Below are 27,681 nucleotides of genomic sequence, written 5' to 3' on the forward strand. Positions count from 1 at the left end.
TCATTTCACACGTAAGACACATTTGTAGATTCATTCACCACTCCTGTTAGTTTTGGATGCGCTCAGCTCCAACCAATCAGACGCAACCTGTGTAAGCAAAGGATGATGGGAGAACGGAGAGACCCATTTATAAGAATAAGAAAATCAGGCAGAACTGATTGGGATGGAGGAGAGAGGACGGATGGCAGCGGCGTCTGCTGGCAAGATTGGTTGGAGCACTGCCAAAAATTCAAACCTGGTTGGCAGTTGGAAGTTGAGCACGACTGCTCCGTGAGTGGGTCAGCTGTGGGCAGCTGGGGAGACTATGTTGATTTTGACGAAGAGGAGGAAATGCCTCTGGAGCAAGTGCAAGGTGAGCAGAGGAGGGAAAAGTGTAAAAGAGGTGGGAGCAGTAGTGGTAGGGATGATTCTTTAGAAGCTAGAGAGGGAACGAGAATGTTTGTTGTTCTGAGATTCAATGAAAGAACACAAGTCCATATTAAAAAACTGAGTCCGTTCGTGTTGACAGCTGAACTTAACATTAAAGTGGGAGATATAGTTTCTGCTAAGGTACTCTCAGATGGTAATCTTCTTGTGCAATGTGTGAATGAAGAGCAGCTCAACAACGCTTTGAACTTAAAACAATTGGGGAAGTTTAAAGTAGAAAATGCTGGGCAAGTGGGTGCACAGACGGGAGGTGGATGCAAGGGGGTAATTTCTGGGGTGCCCATTAGTGTGAAAATGGATGATCTGAAAAGCAAAATCAAAGAAGGAAATGTTATTTCTGTGGTTAGAATTAAAGCAACAAAAGAAGGACTTAACGTAGACAGTGAAAGTATCCTGGTACACTTTGAAGAAGGAAATCTGCCAAGGAAAGTGTTTTTAGGTTTCATTAGTTATCCAGTACGAGCCTATGTTCCAAAACCTCTGAGGTGCTTTAACTGTCAAAGGTTTGGACACCTAGCGAAAAACTGTAAGGAAAAGAGGAGATGTGCTCGGTGTGGTGGAGATCACGAATATGGGAAATGTGGAGATGGAGTTCAACCAAAGTGTTGTAGTTGTGGTGGGAGTCACAGTGTTGCGTATGCATATTCAAAAAGTGAGGGTGGAGAAGAAGATCTCCTATGCTGAAGCAGTGAGGGTGATGAGAGTGAGTGAACAGGTCAACGTTAACCCAGGACAGGGTGCATCTCGGGATCAAGGAGTTACCCGGCTCAACATGAATAGTATGGTTATTGATAAGATGGCATTGGTTACATTCATTGCAGGAGTGATAAACACCACAGCTGATGTGAGATCTAAGCAGGAGAAAATTCGGCTCATTGTTAAGGCGGTGGTAGGACTGACATGGGAAGGAGTGAGGAACAACCTCAATTATCAGTCAAGTCAGGAAACATGATGTTCTTTTATGTAATCATGGTACTTATTCTTCAATGGAATGCAAGGAGTCTGTTGGTCAATGGCCAGGAGTGTGGAAAAGGGGAAATTGCTTTACTGCTACAATATATTAGATAGCATATTAATCAGCATTAATATTATCTCGTATAGCTTTAAACTGGTCAGATGACAGTTAATACACGAACACCAGAGTAATCATTTAACACGCTGACACCACATTAATCCTTATTACAGGTGCAGCATAACCACTTTTAGTATTATTATGTCTTTATACACACATTGCAGTCCCGTGCTTATAAGGAGTTGAAGCTTTCCCAGGTAATTAAAGGTCTCAAGCTTCATTCAGCGTGACTGTCTGGGTGACACATTGGTTAAAAGCCTGGAGCTTAAGAAAGATCGCACACATGCTTACAAAACACACATATATTACATATAACCTAGAACTAGATTTAAGCATAGGCCTGAATGTACTGAGCAAACATGTTGCACTGGAGCTTTCTCGACAACAGGTGACGCGTGGAGAGGGCCAGCCCCTGAGACTGCAGAGGCCAGAGTCCATTGCCTTTTTTGGAAGAAGATGCCAAAAAGAGGAACCTCTGTGTTGCACTTTATGCTTAAAATACATGAATGTTCTGTACATGCAAATTATGTGCTTGTAAACGCAAGAAGGGGCGTCATAATACCCTGATGCTATAAAAGCAGTCTGAAGTATAATTTTGGTGAAGACCCTTGCTGACATGTGCAGTGACTGTCTTCCCGCGCGAATACTTCAATAAAGATCGCTTTAACCCAAATCTTCTGGACTGTCTTGCCTTTGTACTCTCCACCAATTCTGAACCCGTAACAATTGGTGCATTGGCTGCGGTTGGAAGGGAGAGGCGGTGTTGGCATTGTGGACGTCCAAGAGGGTCGCATAGACGGGATCCGGTTATCAAATTGAGTGGACAAACGGGCAGCCCATCTCAAAAGGTAGGCACTACCTGTTGAATTACTCCGAAGTGTGCCGAATTGGATGTTTAAATTAATGTCTACTCATTAGATTACTGGTGAATGTTTGTGTTGCGATCATTTAAGAAGTTACCATTCTGGGTATTATATGTATATGGAGAAGTACTGAATATAAGAGTAAAAGGATTAAGAGAAGTTATAAATGGTTGTGAAGAAGAAATAACTGTAAAGGAAAAGTGAATTAAGACAAGTTAATGAGTTTACAGTGTTAAAGACAATTTAGAATAATAAGTAATTGGTGAACTTTGTGACATTAAAGTCTCAATTGAATATAAAGCCGGGCTTGGACACCGATATGGTGGGGTTGTGATTTTCGGGGTGTCTTCAAAATAATTAAATTAATACGGGACTCTGGGAGTCTAACAAGTGCATTGCTCAGAGGTAACGCTTGCCGGAGTCGGGGACGCTTAGACTCCGTCCTCTATGAGGGATAGTCAGTTGGTCACTGTGGAGCTTGGGGCACTCCAGAATAACTAGTGGTTCGCCCACTTTGCCGTTCGGAACGGTTTATGCACTTTTTTGGTCAGTAGAAACCGGGTTTCGGGCGTCTAACTTTAAACTTAACACTTAAGGAAAGCCTGGGATGTGGAGCGTCCGCATAACAGGGCCTTTCGGGTTGAGTTGATTGATGCTTTTAAAATTGTGTAGGGTTTTAGATATTTGGCCACGGCCTGGGGCCGAGACTGGTTACAATTGATTACAAAAAACTCAGGGAGTTTGTCGGTCGGACTGTTATGGTAAATTATTTCTAAATTTGGTAGGTTGTTCGCTTTCAGGCCTTGTATATATATTTTTTCTTTGTGAGACGTCGTTTGGATAAAATTTGATACTCTGCATAGCTTGTGTATGGTTTTGGCTGAGACGAAATAAGGAAGTGCAGTTTCAGTGTGTGTTATGTAAATGAGGTGCCTGTGACTGATTTAGACTGATATTTCCTGTTTACTAATGAGTGACTAATGACGGACTGCAGAGCCTGGGTTAAGCAAGACGCGTGTTTGGGGTTATCAGGAAGATTTGCTTTGATTTCCATTTTGTTACAAATAATGATCTAGGCTGTGTGTTTTGTTTTACTCATTCTTGAATGCTAGAACACTTGCTGAAGTTCATATGACTTCTGTTTTTGATTGTCTATACTGACACTCTTTTAATATTGCGTTAAAGCTTCTGCACATACACATGTCAGATTCGGGATATTGTTTACTTGAATACACACGGACAGGGATTTTATGTCGTAACCAGTCGATGTCGCGTTGTGACTTTAGGGATTCCAGATGCCTTTTCAGTTACTGCAGTAACAGGGTCATCAGAGGAAACTCTGGTTGATTTTGCATGTAGTAGTCTTGTTATCTTTCGGGCGTTGGCATTATACTGTAGACAGCAGAGAAATTTAAACCCCACGGACGCCGAGCAGGACTTTTTGGCCTTTTGTGGAATTGCTTTCAGGGATTTTGACATTATGTTCGAGTGGCAAGGATAATTGCTTGTCTCCTTTGCTCGCATGTTCGATAACGGTTCTTGTGTGGTTGAGTGTACCAGGACAGGAGACGTTGTTAACGCCACTTGTCGCTGTAACGCTGAGTTTTCTAACATTGAGTATGGCTTCACAGTAACTGCGGCAGTAAGGCCTTCGCCACAAGTGTTATTAGACTTTACCGCTCGTAGTCTTATTATATTTCGGGTGCTGGATTTATACTGTCATCCCGACAGAGGTCCCACTTCCACTGACGCCGAACGGGACTTTCCCGCCTTTTGTGCTTCCGCCTTTCGGGGTTTTGATATTGATTTTCAGTGGACCAGATAGATTGCTTTGTATTTCGGCTTGATTTTGCTCGAGACAACTTTGTTTTCTAAATACACTAATGTGCACAGCCGTGTAGATTTAATGGCTGAAAGATACCACACAGTTTTGGGGGAAGGGCGCAGGGATGTCACCGGCTTTACTTTCAGCCTTGTGTTGACTCCAGTAACGGACGGACAAACATGGTGGGTCGAGACAGAAGTGCGTGTTTGCTGTGAAGTAGGGCTCACGGAGCGTGACTACACTTTAATTGTGAACTTGACTGAAACAGAATTCCCCCTGTTATTGCATGAGTGTTTGCGCTTGGTAACCACACTACGTGAGATTGTGGAAGAGAATAGTGAGGAGGCCGCAGACCTGTAAACTGATAAACATTTTCTCTTATACGTTTGTGCAACATTTCCCATTTCCTGTTTTGTATTTTATTGTATTTGCTTTTGGTGTGCCACATAGCTGTCGTGTGCATACCTAAATTTGCTCTTGTGTTTCATCTGATACAATCTTACTGCTTACAGCGCACACATTAACGCAGTGACATGCTGACTTTGGGCACTGCAGAATAACAATTACTCCCTGGGAGAGGGCCAGTTCAGAGCCAGTCGTGTGTTTCGTGGAGAACGTGCGGACGCACGCAGACGACCCAATTGAAATTGAAGTCGCGACCACTATCACAGAATCACAAATAGCATGGTGGTTGACCACGAGCTTTGCATTGTTTAGTACAATGGTAGACCTGTGCGAGGAGGTCGATACTGTACACTGGGCCTCTCGGACGAGGGGAGTGGAGAAGACATTTAGGAATGATCATGTTGTGTTACGATAGCTATGCATTTGGGGTTACTTTATACATGTTTGTGTTATTGCTTTACACAGTTCAGTTTGACTGTTAGACAGTGGTGGATATTAGATGACATTTGCTGGAGAAATCCTTGGTCCCTGGAGAGCTAGGGTGTGGTTCCTGTTTGTTCACTAAAGCGTGACAGGCAGCAGCTCTGTTTCCTGACAGGCACACCAGGGTCCCTTGAGGGCGGTAAAGGTTGTCGTTAAACATGTAACTAGAGGCAAGACACTAAAATAAAAGTTATTAAGTTTATTGGTGGGGATCATTTTCAGGTTTATGTCATCGACGGGATCTGGGTTGTTGCTCAGGGGTTGACTGAGCAGATAATATTGTGTGGTGAGGCCTGAGTTCACTGTTCTCTGTGTCACCAAGCAGAATTAAAAAAGGGAAGTGACTGCTAGAGCGGAGAGACGAGCTCTGAGGCGGAAAAGGGAAGTGCCGGAGGGTGACTGGCAGGGAGGAGCCGACAGCAGCCATTTTGAAGAGGTACGTGCTGTCTTGCAGGAAATCACAAAATGGCGGACACCTCGGCCAACGGACAGAGACGTTACAAGACATTGAAGGATCAGGTAGTGGAGCTGAAAAAGGCCATAAGGATGGCCTGTACAGGTACGTCTAAAGCAGCCGAAAAAGAGTGCCGAGCCATGGAAGCAGAGGTAAGCAAAATTTTTGACTTACAACACAAAGGGACAGATGAAAGGACAGCTCTGGAGGTTGTGCTTAGAACAGAGGGAGAGATGTGAGAAGAAACTAAAAACTTACAGGAGGAATCAGGAGGCCGCTCAGTGAACCGGAAAACAAAAAAGGAAATGACTGCTTTGAAGGCAATGCATGGCAACTGCTGCAAGTGGATGATGATGTGCAATGCAGTATCATCCTGGATGAAAGACAAAGTGGAACAGCCTGAGCCAGCAAAGGAAGAGGACACGGTGAGTATGATGAAATTACTGCAGAAATTACAGGAAGACAATGAAAAGCTGGAGGACAAAATGGCAAAACTCACGTTGAAGGGAGAAGAAGTAAATAACCCTCACACACCAGCAATATACCCGTGGATCCCACAACTTCCCAGCGCCCCGCCACAGCTGGGTGGAGCGGGGACTCCTCCCCCTTATGTGATGCCAGTGATGTCCTTAGACGGAGGACAGGTGCAGGGCCCTGATGGACAGACGGGCATTGTGATAGGAGGACTCGTAATGTCGAGTACCCAGGCACGACCGGCCAACCCAACCTGGAGAAATGACGGTGGTGGAACCACACAACAGGGAGAACGCAGGGACGCAGACGGCCTGTGCCACAGGTCCCGGTGTGACATCGTGTAGCCGGGCCTGGACGAGGAGAGACTCACTAGGAGAAGCAGCAGGGCCGGGGGTGTCTCACACCGAAGCCTCACCCGCGGTTGCGACTGAAGAGGTGGATGAGGAAGACGGAAGGTCAGAATTGGTCGAGCCGCCGCACCAGGAAAGACAGAGACACTACCAAGCAAGCAAGCAGAGCACGAAGAAGCAGGATAGGTGGGACGGGCGAGTTCATGGGCGAATGCACGAGGACCGAGACGCTCTACTGGCCGTGGTGGAAACGCTGACCGAGGTGAAGATGAAAGCCTTGAAGGAACTCATGGAAGAGGAACTGAAGGACCAGAAGACCTCACGCACAAAGCATAAGCCCTTGACGAAAGTTGTGGAGGAGGACATGACAGAGTGCAGGACTTCATCAGAAGAGGACTTGGACGAAGTAGAGGAGGAAATTGAACGAAGAGATGCCTGTGAACCGGACAAAAACCTGAACTTGCGCAGTAGAACGGTGCACAGACGTCCAACTACTAAATTGAGGTCCACTGCCAGAATGAAACGCAAATCAGTGTTTGACGTCGTGAGGGGCTCGGGGAAGACCAGAAGAGGCAGGGCTGTGAACGATGAGGAGGAAGGCACGAGACCACGCTGGGGTATGCCGCTGATAGTAGGCCCCAAACATGAACCGATCTACCGGGCATACAAGGTCAGGGATCTGGAAGCACTGGTTAGACAACTGCCACCCATTACAGAAGGAGGAGCAAAGTGGCTGAGGAAACTGGACATGTTGACAGAAGGAGACGAAATTGCTATTGGCGATTTTCGCGCGGCCGCCGGGAGAGTGATGCTAGGGGGAGCACTGGCGGACGTGGAAGAAATTGCAGGGACAACCAGTTACGCCAACAACATGCCATATCGCGAAGTGCGAAATGCCCTAGCGGACGCAGTGCGTGAGAAGTACCCGACCCCAAACACTGGCGCCATTCCCAAAATAACCTGGGATCCACAACACACACCTAGGGAGTTTCTAGAAAGAGCCAAAGAACAGTGGATGTCGGAGACAGGGATACATCCTGGCCAAGAAGGGGAATCACGAGCTTGGTTTAGAGCTGCGGTGTTGGCAGGGCTGCCTAAGCAAGTGAGAACTGATTTAGAGAAGAATCCAGACTTTGCTGTCGCGGACTCCACCCAGTGGGAGCGGCATTTAACACACCGGCTGACGCTGGAACGGGATGAGGTGAACAAACAGAAAAAGGAGTTGGAAGAGGCGCAGGCGTGGCTGGTGAAGTTGCAGCTGGCGGAAGCAAAAGACAAAGCAAGTGAGAAAAAGAAGGAAAGTAAGGAAGCCACAAAGAAAATGATGGTGGCAAAGCCCCAGCCTGATCCTGTGCCTGAGTGGCCAGATCTGGACCCCAACCTCTATCCTGATGACCGCTGGCCCGTCAATGCACCAAGGCAGGGACAACCAGCGGGAAATTGGGGGGCGGCTGGACCATACAGGGGGCGTGGTGGTTACGCCGGGAGGGGACAAAGGGCTCGTGGTACGGGGAATCCCAGCTACACGTCTTGGAATGCCTGTTACAGATGTGGAGTTGAAGGACACTGGGCGCGAGACTGCCCCGGACCAAGCCAGAACAGCCAACAGCGGGGCTACCAAACCCAGGCACGTGGAGCTCCTAGAGGAAGAGGCGCATACAGAGGTGGACATCAAGCCCCTAACCCAGGTGCAGCACCAGTCGCCCAGTATCCAGTGGCGGACTGGGGCTGGGGGGGAGAGCAATATTGACGGGGCCCTGAGAAACCGGACGGTGTGGGAACGGCAGATCCCATGCTGTCGATGACTGTGGAAGGAACACCACTGACCTTCCTGGTGGACACTGGAGCGACCTACTCAACGCTTACATCCACACCGAACAGTGCAACACTCTCAGACCACACTGTGAGCGTGGTTGGTTTCTCTGGGGTTCCCATGACTCTGCCACTAACTGATCCAGCACTGACGAAGCTGGGGAAACAGACTTTGAGGCACAGATATGTAGTGTCACCACAAGTACCTGTAAACCTCATGGGCAGGGACCTGCTCGTGAAACTGGGAGCAACCATAATGTGTTCTACAGATGGACTCACAGTTACTCTTCCGGGAGGTAGACAGTTCCCGTGCCTGGGGACACATTCAAAGACTCAATATCTGATCCAAGACTCTGAACAAGCTACCGCTGACATTTACTGGGGAAGGCTGGTGGAAGACGGCATTCTCAGACAATATGAGCTGTGGAGACCCTGGATAATGAGCCTGGCCGTCTACACCCGCCGCTGCGACCCTTACCACGCCACTCTGTTTTATGATAGGGACGACGATGACACATACCGAGAACAATTTGAATCTGACCTCGAAGGTCAAATTTGAAGCGTGCGTTGCCACAACATTTATGTTGGGCGGAAGGAGTAGCAGCTGCGGTGAAATTAACGGAAGAACAACTGCCTTGGTACGAGATGGGTTCCGATTCAGCTCCCCATGTCACATTGGCGGTCCACATAGGTCATCAGGCTAGAGAAATGGGACCGATGGTCAAGCGGGCCCTGGAGAACGGCTCGTGGCAAAGTACTCAAATTCAAACGTTTGGTATGCACCCAAGTGCAAACCTATCGCATCACCTGCTTGTCTAATGACGCGGTGGTTGTAGAACACAAAGAAATTTCAAGAACACACGGCAGGGAAAAAACAGACCACCCTGACGCAGTTGCAGCGCTTTCACAGCTCCCTGACAGTTTGTGGTCAACAGGGCCCACGGATGTTGGCCTGGCTAATTGTTCGCCCGTCCTGTTTCGGCTGAAGTCGGAGGCGCCAATTAACAGACCACAGTACAGACACAGACCAGAAGCGGAAGAGGGAATTGCAGAAACTATTGAAGGGCTGTTGGAAGTAGGTGTGCTTGAGCCTTCACAGTCATTTTGGAACACACCTATCTTGCCGGTGGAGAAGCAAGGGACAGGGAAATACAGGATGGCGCATGATCTGAGGGCCATTAATGCCATACTGCGCACTGACACTGTGCCGGTGCCAAACCCATACACGGCTTTAACCGCCATCTCATGGGACCAAAAGTGGTTTACATGCATCGATCTGGCTAATGCTTTCTTTTGTCTCCCTTTGCATGAGTCACTGAGGGATGTTTTTTCATTCACATACAGAGGCCAGAAATACAGATACACACGCCTGCCACAAGGCTTTGCACTGTCCCCAGGCATTTTCAATCAGGTGCTGAAAGATGCATTGTCACCATGCCACCTGCCTGAAGGTTGTACATTAATTCAGTATGTTGATGACCTTCTCATTGCAGCCCCGTCAGCATCGGCCTGTACAGCAGCCTCGCTCGTGGTTCTGAACCGATTGGCGGAATGTGGGTTCAAAGTAAGTAAAGAAAAACTGCAGTTGGTCCGACCGGAAGTAACGTTTCTGGGCCGAGTCATCGCACACAGGTCAGTGGGTTTGATGAACACACACAGAGACCAGATTCTGACACACCCGAAACCACGAACTGTAAAGGAGCTCCTTTCCTTTCTGGGCCTGACAGGTTACAGCAGACAGTTCATTCCTAACTATGCAGGCAAACGGCCCCTTAAGGGACCTGATAAAAAAGGTGGGCGTTCAAACCTTAAGGCTGAATTGCCCTGGACGCCAGCCACAGAAACAGCGTTCATTTCACTGAAACAAGACCTGTCAAGGGCCACAGACCTGGCCACGCCCAACTATGATGAACCATTTTATCTTGATGTTTCTGAAACAAGTGGGGTGGTGAATGGGGTGTTGTTTCAGAAAAAGGAGGAGGTAGAGATGTGCTTATGTATGTTAGCATAAGACTAAACCCAACAGAGGCCAGGCATCCCACGTGCACACAACACGCAGCTGGGGTAGCAAAATCATCCAGAAAACAGCACATGTAGTGAGAGAACATCCACTTAAAGTGCTCACCACACATAGTGTAGTAGCATACGTGAACTCACAAGCCTTCACTATGACACCACTGACACAACAGAGGTTGAGCAAAGTCCTAGACGCTCCAAATCTGACATTTACACATGAGGGAATAAACATAGCGGACTTGATGGGGTCAGGGGAACCACACGACTGCGCTAAGAGAGCTGAAGCTGAAGAGAAAGTTAGAGAAGATTTGAAGGCGGAGCCCATCCCCGGAGCTGAAGACTGGTTTACGGATGGCTGCTGTCACCGTGATGAAGAAGGACTGAAAGCAGGCTACGCTGTGGTTTGCAGAAGAGGACAAGACTATGAAGTGAAAGAAGCTGGAAGAATTGAGGGCCAACAGTCAGCACAGAGAGCTGAAGTAATAGCTCTGACTCGAGCCCTCAGACTGGCCAAGGACATGAAGGTGAACATTTACACTGATTCAGCTTATGCGTTTGGAGCAGCTCACGTGGAACTTGCTCAATGGAAGAGAGCAGGTTTCAGAACAGCAACTAATGCCCCAATATGCCATAAGAGGGAAATGGAAGAACTGGAAGAAGCTCTGAACGACCCAGGAGAAGTAAGTATCATAAAATGTAAAGGACACTCTCAAGAAAACACAATGGTGGCCAAAGGAAACCAGAAAGCAGATGAAGCCGCGAAAGAAGCCGCAGGATACAGAGGACGAAGGCAAATGGTGGAGGTCACTGCAGACGAGGAACCAAACATTGATGTCTTAGAGGAAGCCAGACAGGCTCAAGAAGAAGCCACCCAGGAGGAAAAGGAGGTGTGGGAGAGCCGAGGAGCCCGAAAAGAAAGAGGTCTGTGGCGAGGACCCCACGGGCGACCGGTTCTGACAGCTAAGCTGGCTGAAAAGAAAGTATGCGAGGCGCATGGACTTGGCTACGTGGGAGTGACACAGATGGAGAGAAACTTGTGTCACTGGTGGCACCCAGATCTGAGAAACATGATAAAAGAGAGAGCCCGAACCTGTTTAATTTGTGGGGCACACAATCCAAAGCCAGCGGTAAAGCCAGAAACAGGTAAGTTTCTCATGCCAGAGAGACCAGGAGAAGAAATTGTGATTGATTTCACCGATATGGTAGATCCAGGTCCAGGGGAGTCAGATATTTGTTGGTATGTGTGGATGCTCTGACCGGCTGGCCAGAGGCATGGGCGACTAAAAGAGAGGATGCAAAGAGTGTGATTAAATGTTTGATTAACCACTACATTCCAAGGCATGGGTTTCCTAAGAGAATTAGATCAGATAACGGTACCCATTTTAGAAATCAGGATTTAGCAGAGGTGGAGAGAATGTTGGGGGTTCAGCATAAATTCGGGACAGTGTACCACCCCCAATCGCAAGGGAAAGTAGAAAGAATGAACCTAAACTTGAAGAACAAACTAGCTAAAATATGTGCACAGACAGGGCTGAGTTGGCTGGCAGCCCTGCCCATTGCTTTGATGACCATAAGATGCTCTGTTAACCAATCCACAGGTTTCACGCCGTGCGAGCTGCTGACAGGACGGGCCGTTTCCGGCGCCCTGGACGGCGGTCCCGTGGAGCAGCCCAGAAAAAGTAACAGGTCCCATGCTGAATATTTTAATGAGTTGAAAGCTCTTGTGTCCAGTTTCACAAAACAGGTTACCTCTGGAAGACCCACAGCAGGAGGGGAGGTCCCAGACGCAAAAGCAGTGTGGTTGAAAGTCATCAAGCGGAAGTGGAAAGAGCCTCGCTGGACAGGTCCGTACGAGGTAACCGCCAGGACGAACACAGCGGTCCGACTGAGAGGGAAAGGCGACACCTGGTTCCATTGGACGCAGTGTGCTACAGCGGACGAGAGCTTGGTAGACGACGACCCAGCTCCACCGAACACGGGTGCTGACGACAGCCAGAGGCAAAATAAATCCTCTCACCCGTGCAACGGGCCGACCAGCAGTCTACCTGGGAGGCCGAAGCAAGAAGAACAGCCAAAGAGGAGATCCCCACGCCAACGCAAAGGAGTGGTAACAAAGTAGAAAAAAAGAAAACAAAGGAATCTGTATGTCAGCAATACACATTTCACACGACACCATGCACAAATTTGACTTGCAGGCACGCAGAAAGAAGCGTGAGGAGAGGGGATTGGTAAAAATGCTTCTCACAACCACATGGCTTTTATATAAGATAGTATTAGTTTTGGGTATTTGTCTTTTCTGTATTTTTTGGCAGATAGCACGGCGTAGCCCACCTGAGCACGGAGGTCAGCCCAGCCCAACACTGACTGAAAAACCGAATACCGAAATGTGGCCGATGAAAAGACCCAAGCGTGAGGTGTCAGGTAAAAGGGATGATTGTCTCAGCGCATATAATGGCATGGAACTGGACTACGTTAAAGGGTCCACAAGCTCATACACGTTCGATCTATGCGGTGATTAACTGTGAAGGAGCAAACAGCAGCTGGAGGGGATATGATGTGTGGATGTGCAGCCACCCTTACGCTTGCACCAGGGAGGGAATCCTCACTCCAGCCGGGAATCCGCCCTGTGCTGGCGTCATACACAGCGGCACAGTGGTGCGCCCTGGCTGGGGAACGTGGTAAGTTGGACAGGAGTAGGGTGGCAGCCACAGGTGCCGGAGGGGTTGAAGGAATAGCCATTCAGAGGATTTTCTACTGCCCAAAACCCTATCACACTTCTCTGGGTCCCTGGGACACCCTGCCCAGGTCACAGAGCCCAGGAAACGTGTTCTACCTGGTAATCGGGCAGATGTCTCGGGACAGATCCGATCGGATTAATTAGGATAAACTTAGTGAATCCCATGTCTAATAATGTCACAAATTTTGGTACGAATATTACAGGAAAAGGAGGGGACGGGTTGCCAACCGCTACACCAGAGGAACATGAACCAAAAGGTAGACGAGTGTTGACGGTCGATTACACTAGGCTGAAGCCCCAGGATTTAATCGAGCGTGCCACGGGTTCAGTGACAGTAACCTCTGGCTGGACTGGGTGGCCCAAAATGCTAAAGAACAACAAGTGTCTAACTGTGTTGCTTGTGCCTCAGCTAGGCCGCGTTTGTTTACAGAGCCCGCTCCACTGTATCCAGAGGACAAATGGGGGTACGAGTGTATGCTGCGACTTACGAGAGAAGCAGTGAGTACTGGCAACTGTTCAATCCTGGCCAGCCTCTTCCCACCAATTGACAAGCAGACACAGGTAGGACCATTCAGACCCAGAAAGGACAACTACACGTGCTTTAAGTTTTCTACAGACAAAGTGAGATACACGCTGGGAGATATCGACCCTAGTTGGTGCTCTGTGACACTCACAGGAGAACCACCAATATGAAAAACCATTCAAATACATTAATAGGCAATTGGGCAAGAAGTGGGCTATATTATTATTGTGGGCAGAGAACTCTCTTGGTCCGTGTTCCTCTGGGAAGTGTTGGGACGTGTGCAATGGTAAGGTTGGGAGCTCCACTGACATTAATCGGCAACAAAGTGAAAGTCATGCCCGAAAGAAACACCCGCACATTGGCAGCCAGACGTAAGAGACACATATTGAGTAAAAGAAGCACTCAGGGAACACATGTATACGATCCCAGAATGGATTCACCCACATGGATTGACTGCATAGGAGTGCCCAGGGAGTCCCAAACGAGTATAAACTGGTAGACCCAATAGCAGCCGGTTTTTGAAAACTTACCAATAATCTCTGCTCTTTTTCCAGTGACCCCAAACAAGAATGTGGACAGGATAAACTACGTTCATTACAATGTGCTGAGACTCTCAAACCCAAACCAGGGATGCCTTTGAGGGAATAGTGGAACAGTTGGGTCCGACCTCATTAATGGGGGTCCAAAACAGACTAGCTCTCGACATGGTTCTCGCAGAAAGGGGCGGAGTCTGTGCTATGTTTGGCGACATGTGCTGTACCTTCATCCCAAACAATACTGCCCCAGATGGCTCAGTTACTCGAGCTGGAGGGCCTTAAAACTCTGTCCAGGACCATGCATGAAGACTCAGGGATTGAGAATCCCTTTGAGGGTTGGCTGACATCCGTGTTCAGGCAGTGGAAAGGGTTAGTGATGTCTGCAATGCTTTCTATATCTGCTTTTTAGGGATTTTGGTCACCTGTGGATGCTGTCTCATTCCTTGTGTCAGAGGATTGTTGGAAAAGGTAATTACGAGGGCAGTGGATCCCGGGCAGTGACCCCGTGTCCATGATGCCATTGATGGAGATGGAAACGACTGAGTGGGCCGAGGAGTGACACAGCACACGGTGTATGTGACCTCTTGTGGTCAAGAGGTCAAAAGGAGGATTGTGGAAAAGGGAAATTGCTTTACTGCTACAATATATTAGATAGCATATTAATCAGCATTAATATTATCTCGTATAGCTTTAAACTGGTCAGATGACAGTTAATACACGAACACCAGAGTAATCATTTAACACGCTGACACCACATTAATCCTTATTACAGGTGCAGCATAACCACTTTTAGTATTATTATGTCTTTATACACACATTGCAGTCCCGTGCTTATAAGGAGTTGAAGCTTTCCCAGGTAATTAAAGGTCTCAAGCTTCATTCAGCGTGACTGTCTGGGTGACACATTGGTTAAAAGCCTGGAGCTTAAGAAAGATCGCACACATGCTTACAAAACACACATATATTACATATAACCTAGAACTAGATTTAAGCATAGGCCTGAATGTACTGAGCAAACATGTTGCACTGGAGCTTTCTCGACAACAGGTGACGCGTGGAGAGGGCCAGCCCCTGGAGACTGCAGAGGCCAGAGTCCATTGCCTTTTTTGGAAGAAGATGCCAAAAAGAGGAACCTCTGTGTTGCACTTTATGCTTAAAATACATGAATGTTCTGTACATGCAAATTATGTGCTTGTAAACGCAAGAAGGGGCGTCATAATACCCTGATGCTATAAAAGCAGTCTGAAGTATAATTTTGGTGAAGACCCTTGCTGACATGTGCAGTGACTGTCTTCCCGCGCGAATACTTCAATAAAGATCGCTTTAACCCAAATCTTCTGGACTGTCTTGCCTTTGTACTCTCCACCAATTCTGAACCCGTAACAGGAGTTAAAGCATTTCATCAAACTACTTGATGTCAAACCGGATGTCATTTGTGTACAGGAATCTTGGCTTAAATCTTCTTTGGATTTTGTGTTGTATGGGTACAAGATAATAAGAAATGACAGGGACCGTGGTGGAGGGGGAGGGTGTGCAACGTTTGTCAAACAAGACCTTCCATATAGACTCCTGGGTAAAGGCAATGATTTGGAGTATATTGCTATTGAGGTTTGGGACAGGAATGAACCAAATGTTATTGTGAATTTCTACAATCCTTGCACCAGATTGGAGCTGCTGCGTCTTCGTTCAATTGAAGGAAGTGACTGTTGTAGAGTTATTTGGTGTGGGGATTTTAATGCCCATAGCTGAGTGTGGGGAGGCACGCACACAGATAAAAATGGTAAGGTAATTGAGCAATTGATGGATACATGCAATTTGGTGTGCCTGAATGATGGTAGGGGGACCAGATGTAATGTTGTTAATGGAACAGAGTCAGCTTTGGATTTAACTCTAGTCTCAACTGGCCTTGCAGGAATAAGTCAGTGGACCATCAGAACAGACACTACGATAGGCAGTGACCACTATCCTGTTTTCTGTGATGTTGGAGGGCAGATACAGGTATCTCTAAGAGAGGTGCATAAGAAGTGGAGTTTTCATAGGGCTGACTGGACAAAATTCCAAAAATTATGTGAGGAAACAATTGACAAGGTTGATGAGTCTGGGAGCGTTGATCAAATGAATAATCAGTTCATTGAAGTGCTTATGGTAGCCGCCAAGGCCTCAATCCCGACCAGTAAAGGCACAGAAAGTAGGACTTTGGTGCCATGGTGGACAGAGGAATGTCGAATTGCTGTAAAGGAAAGAAACAAGGCATTTAAATTTCTCCGCAGAATCCTTAACATACAAGCTCTGATTGCGTACAGAAAAGCAGTGGCAGTGGTCAGGAGAACAGTCAGACAAGCAAAGCGGGGCAGTTGGAGGTTGTTCTGTTCTAAAATAGGAAGAACCACTCCAGTGGGGGAGGTCTGGGGCATGGTCAGAAGAATGGAAGGTGACCAGCGGGAATGGGATTACCCTGTTCTGTCTTCAGGCCAACAGAACTTTGTAACAGCTCAGGAAAAAGTGGAGGTTATGGTGAAAACTTTTGCTAAGCTTCATAGCTCTGATAACATCTCAGCGTTGGGAAAAGACAGAATGTGCCAAACTAAAACACGATATTCGGAGGATTTAGTAAGAAAAGCGCACATGGACAGTAGTTTGGATGCGGTGTTTTCTCGGGAGGAAATGGTGAGAGCACTTCAAAAAACAAAGCCCACAGCCCCGGGAAAGGATCAAATTTGTTATTTAATGTTGAAGAACCTTGGTACGAAAGTGCTTAATAAACTGCTGTGTTTGGTTAACACAGTTTGGATTAAGGGTGAGCTCCCAAGTACTTGGAAGGAGGCTGTTATTGTGCCAATAAGAAAACCCGGGAAGGATCCATCTATACCAGATAGCTACAGAGCAATTGCTCTTACATCAAATGTGTGCAAGTTAATGGAACGTATGATAATGGCAAGACTGTCCTTTGAGCTGGAAAGAAAAGGGTCTTTAGCCAATTACCAAAGTGGTCTCAGGACAGCTCGGAACGCAACTGATGCTATTATTAGACTTGAGAATGTTGTTAGGAAAGCGCAGGACAAATAAAGAGTCTGTTTTGGCAGTGTTTTTTGACATAGAAAAGGCATATGATATGTTGTGGAGGGATGGGCTTTTAATCAAGTTGCATAAGTTGGGTATTGGTGGCAGGACATTCAATTGGATCCAAGACTTTTTATCTGGTAGGAAGATCCAAGTGCGACTTGGGTCTACAATTTCTAGTCAGTGCACGGTTGAGAATGGAACGCCACAGGGCAGTGCGATTAGTCCCCTGCTTTTTGTTATAATGATCAATGATGTTTTTTCTGATGTTCCTGAGGGAATTGGGAGGTCTTTGTTCGCTGATGATGGTGTATTATGGAAAAAAGGAAGAAATATTGAGCACCTAGTGGGCAAGGTTCAGGAGGCTGTAACTATGGTGGTTGAGTGGGGATTTGACTGGAGACTCAGGTTTTCTGTGGAAAAAAAAAAAGATGTTCTTTACCAAAAGAACAGTGAGTGAGACTTTGCAATTGAAACTATATGACAAGGTAATTGGGAAAGTGAGCTCTTTTAAGTACTTAGGTGTTGTGTTTGATTCAAGACTGACATGGAGGGAGCATATTGACCGGATTGAAACCAAATGCAAAAAAGTTGTTAATGTTATGAGGTGTGTAGCTGGGAGGGGTTGGGGAGCGAGCTCTTCTGCTTTGAAAAGACTCTACCAGGCATTAATTAGATCTGTCTTCGATTATGGGTGTGTGGCATATGGTTCAGCAGCTCGTTCTGTGTTGAGACGTTTGGATGTTCTGCAATCGGAAGCCCTTAGAGTGTGCTGTGGAGCTTTTAAAACATCTCCAGTCAGTGCCCTACAGGTGGAGATGGGAGAAATGCCCCTAGATCTTAGGAGGAAGCAAGTATCGGTGAATTACTGGGTTCATCTTGGTGGTCATGATGACGCACATCCCACAAAGGAGGTACTTTTGGAATGCTGGGAGTATGGAAGGAGTCAGAAGGATCATTTTGGAAAGGTGGGGAATCAGTGGGCTAAGGAGTGTCATGTGTATGACATTAAAATATGTCCTGCAGTTGTGTTCCCTGTGGTTCCTCCATGGTTATTGGAGACCCCTCCTGTGGACTGGTACTTGCTGGATCTGAAGAGAAAATTGAAAGGAAGAGTCGATCTTGTTTCAGCATTTCATTTTCACAGCTCGACTGAATACCCTGAGTGTATTCATGTGTTCACGGATGGTGCTAAAAGTCCAGATACTGGAATTACAGGGTTTGGAATAGCAGTTCCGTCAAAAAATATTGAAATAAACAGACGCACTTCGGATGGACTGGCAGTGTACACGGTTGAAATGGTAGCAATTTTGGTAGCATTGAAATGGGTAGAGAGTTCAAAAATCAGGCAGGTGGTAGTATGTTCTGACTCGGCAGCTGTTCTTTCAAGTCTACAATCATTTTGTTCGAAGACAAGGCAGGGTATGCTGTATACTATTCTGGAGACTATAAGCAGAATAAGGTGTTGTGGTGGCAATATTCACTTTCTTTGGGTGCCAGCTCATGTAGGAATCAGTGGAAATGAAAAGGTGGATAGGTTGGCAAAAGGAGCATTGACTAAAAATAGGACTGAGATGGAAATTAAAAGCAGCGGATCTGAAGCAAAAGGTATTGTTTGGAGGCAGGTTGTTCAGGAGTGGCAGAAGCTCCAGCGCCATCCATTTTCAGGGCTAGTTGATTCGGCAGGTGAGTTGTTACACACTCCTTAGCGGTGGGATTCTGGGAGTAAGGGCAGGCACTTGTATCATTTTAAGAAGGAGGTGGCAGGGTGTAGGTTGTATAGGGGTAATAGGAGAGAAGAGGTGGTCATTACCAGGCTTAGACTGGGACATTGTGCATTAAATAAAACACTACAGGTGATGGGAGAACATGAGACGGGGCTTTGTGGAGTGTGCCAGGAGGAGGAGGAGACAGTAGAGCATGTAATACTGCGGTGTAAGTGTTATGATGTGGAGAGGAAAGTTCTGCAGAATAGATTGAAGGAGTGGGGAATTGGGGAATTTAATCTGAAGAGTGTGTTGGAGGGTAGTAGGGCACAGGTGAGGGAACTGGTGGGGTTTCTGGAGGTTATAGGTATTTATGAAAGAGTGTGAGGTGGGTTTTTTTTTGAATACAGATTGTAAGCTCACTGTCTGACCCATACTCCGGAACAGTAGGAGGCGGTAATGCTCCTTTACGTTGGTTGCCAACCGCCGTTAAACACAAAGAAGAAGAAGAAGAAGGAGAAGGCGGAACTGATTGATTTTAATGCAGGTATGTGAAAGATATGACTACTTTGTAGTCATATATTTAAAGTAATACCTTGATGTGTGTTTCAAAGTTTGTTTTTCATAAACGCTTCAAACAAACAGAGGTGACTGATCTCGGAAACGGTTTAATGCATTTAAAAATGGCTACAGCTACTGTCAGCATGCTTGCTAGGTAACGTTTACACGTGGCTACTGCAGCATTAGCCATTTAATCCAACGATGATGGATTAAATCTATTACAAACATTAAAAGACTTGTGTGTTGCAAAATACCCTCACATGGTGCGTAAAGCAGTTTTTGCGCTTAGAGTTATGCTAGCTCATTACAAACTAATGATGCTAACGATAATTGCTAACGTTAACCGGAGCGCCAAGACTGAAAATCATTTGAATTGCGTTAGTTTTGTGTTTATGTCACTGAGTTCTGCAAAAATCTCTTTCCTCTTTAGCTTGAAAATTAGTGATTCAGAGGATCCCGAGCTGGAGGAAGAGCTTCAGGCTGCTGACGAACTCCTTCAAGATATGCAGGTAACATTTTATTTTTTAATGTGATGTAGTGGAAACAGTTGTTAAAAAGGGAACACGCCTGTCTAATTTATTGTTCGGAGTAAACGTTATATTATTTGAATTTTTTTTTATAAATTTTTATATATGTGTATATATAAGTTTATGTGAAATTAAGTTGGTTAACTTAAGATGTTTGATAATCTTTGCTTTAATCATAGACTGTATTTTAGGTGTTCCCTTTGTTCCTTGTTAATTGCGTAGAATGATGCACAGAGTGTCCCCAGTGTCCAGAGATCAGCATCAATGTCCACGTGAAGAACCTAGTTATGTTGCCAGTGTCAACCCAACAAAAGGTACTTTACCTTCTTGTATATATTGTGATTTCTGTTTTCAAGTTTACTTTTATATTTGTTGTTATAGTTGAGTTAGGCAGGGCTTTTGTGCAGTCCTAAGAAACATACTGCCTAGAGTCTTTATTTCACTTTGTGGCAGAATTTCTTTATTTTTTTCTTTTCTTTTCTGTTAGTGTATGGAACTGAGGTGCTCCGTCAGGAGCTCCTTCAGTTGTTGGAGGATGGAGAAGAGGACGCAGCCATGACTTGTGAGATGGCGTCTGAGTCAGCTGCTACTCACTGGGCGATCAGAAACATGGTGTCCTCACAAAAGTGGAAAGAGGCCAGGCCTTGTCTTACAGACAATATGTTAGCTGCTCTGGATCCACAGTCACACCGTGTGTGTCAGTGTGGCAAACAAGTAGTTGTGAGGTGTCTGGACTGCCTGCCTCTTCCGTTCCTTTGTGCTGACTGTGATATTGCAGTTCACACACGCTTTGTCCTGCACAACAGAGAGGCAGTAACAGGAGGGTTTTTGCAGCCTTCATCAGAGTTTCACAAGCCAATAGGTACGGTTTTTAATCCTATGCATTTCTTGCTATGTACTATGAGTGGGTGCTGTTATTGTATTTTCATTGTGTATCAGTTAATTTCCAATTCTTTTTATATATATATATTGTGTGTTTTAATGTTAGTTCAGCTGTTGCCTGTGCAAAGGCCAGACCATGTGTGTGACTGCCCAGCAGGTAACGTTGAGGTTTCACCCGGCGCAATTGTGGCTCTTGTAACCATAAATGGTAAGTTGCCCTTTTGTCACACAGTACAAACACAATTGATGTGTTTGCAGGTTTTATTGCAAATTGTGCATTGCTATCTTGGTTTGAATTACCCTCGGCCCACAGTATATGTGGGCACCTGTCAAAGGTCATTTGGATTTACCAGACCGCTTTGAAAACAACGTGAAATCTTCACAACATGAAAAAAATGAATGTCTTTGTTGAGCCATGACTGAATTTATCCTTATCCTTTCTAAAGGCCGTTATAACCTTGCACTGCCAGTGGTGAGCTGCACCAGCTGTGGCCTAATGTGGTCCCCCTCAGTTAAGGACATCCTGGGTAGTGGATATTGGCCTGGCACCTTAAATTTCTGCACCCTGTTTTCAATGGATTTCTTTCAGTCTTTCTATGACATTAAGAAGGCTGCACCAGGGATGTCACTTAAGGCATTTGTCAAAATGCTAGATGAAAGAACAGCCCATTTTAGAAGGGTGAGTTTCTAAATTTGCCAGGTTTAAGGAAATTGTGCAAATCAATGTTTATGATGACTGTCCGTGAATATTCTGTTGTTTGTCCTCTACTTAAAAGACTGGCCGAATATCAGCTGATGCCTTCAGTAAAAGCTTGTGGAGTGGAGTGCTGTAAAGTTTAAGGTGGACAGGATGTGCAAGGAGCCAAGGAGCCATGCATTAGCTGCCCTGCCTGCACTCCAGACATGCTTGCCGTCTCAGTTGATGGAAACCGTAAGCTTTATCGCTTTCAATCTAATGCAAGGTACGTTATGCATTGTGTACATAAATCAAATATGGCTTTGTAGAAAAATGTATTTTAATGTTTCTTTTCAAACAACTGTCACTCTGTCCGTTCAGCACTTCAGAGCAGGCGAACTTTGAAGGTGTCTTCATTGAAAAAGATGAGGAAGTTGCTGAGTTTATGAAATACATACAGAGACACACAAATCGTGTAAGAGACACATATATATTAGTGCTGTCAGCGGTAATCTTGTTAAAATGACGTTAGCGCCATAACCACATACACATACGTGTGTGTGTGTGTGTGTGTGTGTGTGTATACATATATGGATGGGTGGATATTTATTTTATTTTTCTCTTGGTGTGGTCGTAATACTATTTACTTTACTTTATCTTAATGTGTACTTAATTTTGTCACCATGTGTATTAAAAAAAAACATGATTTTTATTTTGTGTTATCAGTGCTGTCCCGGGGAGATGAGGTCTTGTGTGACTTAAGGTTAATTCATCTAATTGTTATGCATTTGTTTAAAAAAAAAAAATTGTCCCTGATAGGGCTTAATCATGTCATGTCTTTTATGTTAAAATCTTTGAGTGTATAGGTCCCGGGGAAAGGGTTGTGCGGATCTTCATCTTGGACTGCAGCAAAGGAGTCCACTGGGAAGTTGGATGAAGAGGGCATGGAAATAGCTGTTTGTCGCCACGGAGTCCTCTTAGCTGCATTGAACATGTTTCGAGGGGAGATCTTTGCTTACCCCCTTTTTCTCCAGAGGAAGTTGGCAGCTAGCGTCCCAGGACATATTACGTTCCTTTGCTCCGATGTGGCCTGTAAATATTTCCCATATTTAACCAAGGTGGCTCAGCAGTGCCCTGAGCTGAGGAACCTCTTGTCAATGCGTCCTTTTCTCTCCGTCATGCATGCAAAGGCTCACACTTGGAAATGCGAGGTATACTGCAGCTTGTAGTTTTGGATTAGTTTGAGACATTTTGTTATAAGGTTGAATTAATTCAGCAGTCATGTATTGTGACCTCCTTTCTATAGATCAAATGGGGAGGTGCGTTTCAGGATGGGGCCGGTTCAACAGTTGGAGAAGAGGTGGAACAAGTAAACAGTTTCCTGTCTAGGGCGGCCATTGAAGTACATGTCCAAAGCAGGTATGTGTCTGTGTGTGAGATTCCACTCAGTCTCCTGCTCATTAATTCTTATTTTTATACGAACTGAAATGCAGGGCGAACAGACTTGCTGACCATCCTGGCTTCGGGGTGGAACAAAAGGAAAGTGGAACAACTGGGCCGCAGTTTGAGCCAGAGATATCTAAAGGTGATTTTTTTTCAAAACCCATTTTAATGTGTGTGGTAATGGGGGAAACAAACACCAGTACTCTTTTAATGTCAATATGAATGACATTTATTAATGTATTCTTAGATCATAAGGATCCTTAGAGAACAAGTGGAAAGCCTGAATGCGACCAGAAATGAGCTGGGTGTGGATGACGACGCACTGCAGCAATGGGTGGCCGATGTGCAGAAATGGCTGAAGGTAAGTCTCAATATAACGCACTCGTGTATAACAATAGGACCCACCATGGCCTCATTAAAGAACTTAAGGTAGAATTAAGATCTTTCTGACAGTGTCAACAAACAATGAAAAATAAGCCTTGTAAAAGCAGAATTTATGGCAGAGTTGTTGCGTTTCATCAAATTGGATTGAACCTGGGTTGAAATGATGTCGTACTAGTTGGTTTTATAAACCTGAACACCGACATACTTGTTATCTAATGATAATGCAGCACATGAAGGCTACAGATGTCTTATAATGAATATCATCAAGTCAGTGATTACAGAGTCCACTGTAGTTTGGTGACTGTTACTGTTTGTATTCTGATTAATATTCCTCTCACTTAGAAACTGATCAAACTGATGGCAGCCTTGGAGCGTTGCAGGCACGAATAAAGGAGCTTGTCATCATCATCAGAGTGCGAACACAAAGTCTTTACAGACAAAATGGTGTCCCAGTTTCTTTGAAATGGACCATTTGATACTCAGTTTATACAGCATGTACGGCTACTTTGTAAACAGAATAAAATCAGATCCAGGTTTGTTTAAGCTGGATGTGATTTGTTCTAGGAAACAAATTGAGTGTAGATTAAAATGTAAATATATACATTATGTGAAGGTGTGAATTTTTTATGATTATTTACAGATAGTAACAAGAGGCGACACAGAATTCGCAAGGTCATCATAGTTGAGAAGAAATGCTTGGCGGCTGCTGTTGACGACTACAACAAGCTTGCTGAACCAACAAAGCAAATCGTATCCAGTGATGCCCTCATGCAGACCGACATTTGGCCCTGGCAGAGCACAAGTGAACGTAAGCTCTTGATTTATAAATGTCCTTTTTAAACAAACTTCCAGTATCTGAGCAGTAGTTGAATGTTTTGTTCTTGAATCATAAAATGCTACTACAGGGAGTGCAGAATTATTAGACAAATGAGTATTTTGTCCACATCATCCTCTTCATGCATGTTGTCTTACTCCAAGCTGTATAGGCTCGAAAGCCTACTACCAATTAAGCATATTAGGTGATGTGCATCTCTGTAATGAGAAGGGGTGTGGTCTAATGACATCAACACCCTATATCAGGTGTGCATAATTATTAGGCAACTCCCTTTCCTTTGGCAAAATGGGTCAAAAGAAGGACTTGACAGGCTCAGAAAAGTCAAAAATAGTGAGATATCTTGCAGAGGGATGCAGCAGTCTTAAAATTGCAAAGCTTTGAAGCGTGATCATCGAACAATCAAGCGTTTCATTCAAAATAGTCAACAGGGTCGCAAGAAGCGTGTGGAAAACCAAGGCGCAAAATAACTGCCCATGAACTGAGAAAAGTCAAGCGTGCAGCTGCCAAGATGCCACTTGCCACCAGTTTGGCCATATTTCAGAGCTGCAACATCACTGGGTGCCCAAAAGCACAAGGTGTGCAATACTCAGAGACATGGCCAAGGTAAGAAAGGCTGAAAGACGACCACCACTGAACAAGACACACAAGCTGAAACGTCAAGACTGGGCCAAGAAATATCTCAAGACTGATTTTTCTAAGGTTTTATGGACTGATGAAATGAGAGTGAGTCTTGATGGGCCAGATGGATGGGCCCGTGGCTGGATTGGTAAAGGGCAGAGAGCTCCAGTCCGACTCAGACGCCAGCAAGGTGGAGGTGGAGTACTGGTTTGGGCTGGTATCATCAAAGATGAGCTTGTGGGGCCTTTTGGGTTGAGGATGGAGTCAAGCTCAACTCCCAGTCCTACTGCCAGTTTCTGGAAGACACCTTCTTCAACAGTGGTACAGGAAGAAGTCTGCATCCTTCAAGAAAAACATGATTTTCATGCAGGACAATGCTCTATCACACGCGTCCAAGTACTCCACAGCGTGGCTGGCAAGAAAGGGTATAAAAGAAGAAAAACTAATGACATGGCCTCCTTGTTCACCTGATCTGAACCCCATTGAGAACCTGTGGTCCATCATCAAATGTGAGATTTACAAGGAGGGAAAACAGTACACCTCTCTGAAAAGTGTCTGGGAGGCTGTGGTTGCTGCTGCACGCAATGTTGATGGTGAACAGATCAAAACACTGACAGAATCCATGGATGGCAGGCTTTTGAGTGTCCTTGCAAAGAAAGGTGGCTATATTGGTCGCTGATTTGTTTTTGTTTTGTTTTTGAATGTCAGAAATGTATATTTGTGAATGTGGAGATGTTATATTGGTTTCACTGGTAAAAATAAATTGAAATGGGTATATATTTGTTTTTTGTTAAGTTGCCTAATAATTATGCACAGTAATAGTCACCTGCACACACAGATATCCCCTAAAATAGCTAAAACTAAAACAAACTAAAACTACTTCCAAAAACATTCAGCTTTGATATTAATGAGTTTTTTGGGTTCATTGAGAACATGGTTGTTGTTCAATAATAAAATTATTCCTCAAAAATACAACTTGCCTAATAATTCTGCACTCCCTGTATGTTTTCCCATCTGATGTTGTTAAACTGTAGCTGCTGCTGACCTCCAGACAAAGAGAAAGGTCTTTGAGAAGGTGATGGCTGTGAGGCGCCTGAGAGAGGAGGAGATGATCCTTTGCAGGGAGATGCGGCATCACTGGACAGTGTTGTGAATGCGATCTGTGGTGTTGGGGACAATCTCCTCAGACTGTAAGCACATCTTTTATTTATTGATTTTTTTGATGAATTGATTGAAAATAAGAGCAGATGCTAAAGTCTTACTGGATCTTTTACCTACATCTAGGTTCGTGGCTAACACTGCCTTCTCCCTTTAAAAAAAAAAGTTTAATTACACGATCCTAATTCCTTGTGTTTATGAGGGGTTTTTTTTTTTGTTTTGTTTTACTTTACTCATATTTATTTGGTTTGTTCTTTTTACAGCCTCCCTTGTTGGCATGTCAGAGGATGCACAGAAGGGACTCCATAGCCTGGTTTTAAAAAAACAAAGTGAACTGAAAGCTGAAATGCTCAAAGTAAAGGATGTGTACAAGAGAATCCTCAGCCACCAACCACTCCTGGAAATGGACTCAGAGGAGGAAGACATTCCAGACGATGCCGCTGAGAGTGATTTGAGCACTTCTGATGAAGACTGGTTGTGTCATCATTGATGTTATGTTTGGTAAAATAAAAAGTTAATCACATCTCTGTTTAATGTGATTTTTACAATGTCTGTTTTAGACTTTGCTTATCATCAACAGACATTTTACATTTTGAGAAGAAAAATGTAATTCCCTTGGTACAGTTGTTTACCCTGAATCATTCTTTCACATCTAATTTAATGACTAGTGTACTGGCCTCGTAGAACCACTTTCTACTATCCAGGAGTTAAACACCTCCACACAAAAGTCACTGACGCCAGAGTGGGTTTAGACTTTGCTTTATATGGCAGGTGTGAAACTGTAACAACAAATACAGTGAATATGAGTGTCAAATTAAAATAATTACTTGAGGAGCTGCTTGACCAAGTGCTAATGCTAACACCAAACAACTGTCTACAACCATAAATTAGCACACGTAATACAGCATCTAAGTAACTGCTATTAATCAACATAAAGTGCCAAACAATAACGCATACTCACAGGGAATGCCCTTTTATCAGCCTTTCACAGCATAAATCACAGCATAGATCACATTCAGTCGATTGTCTGATTCTTTCTTACACTTCCCCTGTCCGCAAACGGACCATGCCTTCCTCTTAAAGGGCCAGTGCACTAACCAAACAAAACATGTACAAATTTGACAATAGTCAGAACACTCCCCGCCTGGTATCTTAGGGATACCACAACAGATATCTAAACATCACTAGATAACAGAAAAACCATTTCAGAAATGGGTCTATAATAAGTCTTAACATTTCCCTTGGAAGCAACTCTAACTTCGGCCTTTCTGATGATTCCATCTTGACTCGCAACTGTCTTTACGATTACGCCCATTGGCCACTCATTTCTTCTTGTTTGTTTGTCCTTGAGGAGAACGACATCTCCCTGTTTAATGTCAATGTTCTTGTGGTGCCACTTTTGACGAATTTGGAGGCTGTGCAGATACTCCTTGCTCCATCTGCTCCAGAAAGTGTCTGCAAGGAACTGAACCCGCTTCCAATGGCTTCTGATCATTTCTTTGGGTCCTACATCATCACAGATGGTGGGTACAACTCAGTCTTTTGTGTCAGCAGCATCGCCGGTGAGAGAATGTGAGGATGTTCTGGGTCTGATGATACTGGCAACAACGGTCGTGTGCATTTAATATAGCTGTGACTTCTGCAAGAAATGTGGTCAAAATCTCATGAGTGAGCTGAACATGACCAGTTTGCAGCAGCATGTTATCAAGTATTCGCCGTGCTAAACCAATCATCCGTTCCCATACTCCCCCCATGTGGGAAGAATGGGGAGGATTGAAAACCCAGGAACACTTCTGGTCCTGCAGAAAGTGTTGCACTTTGTCTTTCTCTGGTGCATTTGTGGCCATCTCTTTGT

At 45.1% G+C, this 27,681-nt stretch overlaps 1 long non-coding RNA gene across 2 annotated transcripts; it reads left to right on the forward strand.

Annotated features, from left to right (window-relative positions):
- Positions 1-19,239: 19,239 nt before the first annotated feature.
- On the forward strand, positions 19,240-26,143 carry LOC120438262. 2 transcript variants are annotated; one of them, XR_005611741.1, is made up of 16 exons: positions 19,240-19,289; positions 19,734-19,812; positions 20,053-20,144; positions 20,318-20,692; positions 20,819-20,920; positions 21,159-21,391; positions 21,489-21,674; positions 21,770-21,863; positions 22,115-22,151; positions 22,255-22,599; positions 22,695-22,807; positions 22,882-22,973; positions 23,079-23,192; positions 23,856-24,023; positions 25,703-25,858; positions 26,090-26,143. It is a non-coding gene; the product is annotated as an uncharacterized LOC120438262 (long non-coding RNA). The 2 variants fall into 2 exon arrangements; XR_005611740.1 differs by having other exon boundaries at positions 22,115-22,599.
- Positions 26,144-27,681: the final 1,538 nt, after the last annotated feature.

The sequence above is a fragment of the Oreochromis aureus genome, linkage group 3 (assembly GCF_013358895.1).
Source record: "Oreochromis aureus strain Israel breed Guangdong linkage group 3, ZZ_aureus, whole genome shotgun sequence".
Lineage (NCBI taxonomy): Eukaryota > Metazoa > Chordata > Actinopteri > Cichliformes > Cichlidae > Oreochromis > Oreochromis aureus.